At 31.9% G+C, this 2,297-nt stretch overlaps 1 non-coding gene across 1 annotated transcript; it reads left to right on the top strand.

The window, feature by feature from the left end:
• The first annotated feature begins 448 nt into the window (after window positions 1-448).
• Window positions 449-556, top strand: LOC148561952 (small nucleolar RNA R71). Its single transcript, XR_015887377.1, has one exon. It is a non-coding gene; the product is annotated as a small nucleolar RNA R71 (small nucleolar RNA).
• Window positions 557-2,297: the final 1,741 nt, after the last annotated feature.

The raw sequence follows: 2,297 nt of genomic DNA, 5'->3' as shown, positions 1-2,297 counted from the left end.
TCCATGAGAAATTTGGATGATTTCTCCATGTTGAGTTATAGGTGTTTCCATAAGGTTCACCTAAGTAATTTACCTCTGCTATTGCAGGGTTCTCAGGATCATAAGCTTCTTCTTCAGAAGATGCCTCTTGAGTACTGTTGGATGCAGCTTGCATTCCATGCAGACTCTGAGAGATCATATTGACTTGCTGAGTCAATATTTTATTCTGAGCCAATATGGCATTCAGAGTATCAACCTCAAGAACTCCCTTCTTCATAGGCATCCCATTACTTACAGGATTCCTTTCAGAAGTGTACATGAACTGGTTATTAGCAACCATGTCAATGAGTTCTTGAGCTTCTGCAGGCGTTTTCTTTAGGTGAATGGATCCACCTGCAGAGGTATCCAATGACATCTTAGATAACTCAGACAGACCATCATAGAATATATCTAGGATGGTCCATTCTGAAAGCATGTCAGAAGGACACTTTTTGGTCAACTGTTTGTATCTTTCCCAAGCTTCATAGAGGGATTCACCTTCTTTCTGTCTGAAGGTTTGAACATCAGCTCTAAGCTTGCTCAGCTTTTGAGGAGGAAAGTACTTGGCTAAGAAAGCCGTGACCAGCTTATCCCAAGAGTTCAGGCTGTCTTTAGGTTGAGAATCCAACCATAATCTAGCTCTGTCTCTTACAGCAAAAGGGAAAAGCATGGGCCTGTAGACTTCAGGATCTACTCCATTAGTCTTAACAGTATCACATATCTGCAAGAATTCAGTTAAGAACTGAAAAGGATCTTCAGATGGAAGTCCAAGAAACTTGCAGTTCTGCTGCATCAGAGAAACTAATTGAGGTTTCAGCTCAAAATTGTTTGCTCCAATGGCAGGAATGGAGATGCTTCTTCCATGTAAATTGGAATTAGGTGCAGTAAAGTCACCAAGCATCTTCCTTGCATTATTATTATTTTCGGCTGCCATATCCTTTTCTTGTTCGAAAATTTCTGAAAGGGTATCTCTGGATTGTTGTAATTTAGCTTCTCTCAATTTTTTTTCAGAGTCCTTTCAGGTTTTGGATCTGCTTCAACAAGAATGTTCTTGTCCTTGCTCCTGCTCATATGACAAAGAAGAGGGCGCACAAAAATAATAATAATAATAATATGGGTCCTTTATACCACAGTATAGGGATCCCTTTGTGAGTGGAAGAAAAGAGGGGGAGACAAAGAATGTAATGTAATGGAAGAAACACATCTGTGAGGAGGGTTGAGATGCGAGATGAGATGTTAGTAAATGAATGAATAAATAGAATAAGATGGGAGAGAGAGAAATTTCGAAAATATTTTTGAAAAAGAGTTAGTGATTTTTGAAAATGGTTTTTGAAAAATGTTAGTAATTTTCGAAAATTTTTGAAATCAAAAATAAAAAATAAAATTAATTAGTTAATTAAAAAGAAATTTTTGAAAAAGAGGGAAGATATTTTCGAAAATTAGAGAGAGAGAGTTAGTTAGGTAGTTTTGAAAAAGTTAAGAAACAAACAAAAAGTTAGTTAGTTAGTTGAAACAAATTTTGAAAAGATAAGAAGTTAGGAAGTTAGAAAAGATATTTTGAAATCAAATTTTTGAAAAAGATAAGAAGATATTTTTGAAAAGATATGATTGAAATTAGTTTTGAAAAATATTTGATTTTTAAAATCACAATTAATGACTTGATTCATAAGAAATCACAAGATATGATTCTAGAACTTAAAGTTTGAATCTTTCTTAACAAGCAAGTAACAAACTTCAAATTTTTTAATCAAAACATTAATTGTTTATGCTATTTTCGAAAATTTGGTATAAAAATAAGAAAAAGATTTTTGAAAAATATTTTTTTTTTAATTTTCGAAAATAACTAAGAATTTTGAAAAATATTTGATTTTTGAAAAAGATTTTGAAAAAGATAAGATTTTCAAATTGAAAATTTGATTTGACTCATAAGGAACAACTTTGATTTTTAAAATTTTTTGAAAAAGTCAACTCAATTTTCGAATTTGATGAGAGAAAAAGGGAAAGATAATTTTTTTTTTTTAATTTTTATGATGAGAGAGAAAAACAAGAAAAATGATGCAATGCATGAAATTTTTAGATCAAAACAATGAATGCATGCAAGAATGCTATGAATGTCAAGATGAACACCAAGAACACTATGAATGTCATGATGAACATCAAGAACATATTTTTGAAAAATTTTTAATGCAAAGAAAACATGCAAGACACCAAACTTAGAATTCTTTAATGCTTAGACACTAAGAATTCAAGAATGCATATGATAAACATGAAAAGAAACA

This window comes from Arachis ipaensis, chromosome B6 (assembly GCF_059453495.1).
Source record: "Arachis ipaensis isolate K30076 ecotype BB chromosome B6, ASM5945349v1, whole genome shotgun sequence".
NCBI classification, from domain to species: domain Eukaryota; kingdom Viridiplantae; phylum Streptophyta; class Magnoliopsida; order Fabales; family Fabaceae; genus Arachis; species Arachis ipaensis.
This window is presented reverse-complemented; position numbering and strand designations above follow the sequence as displayed.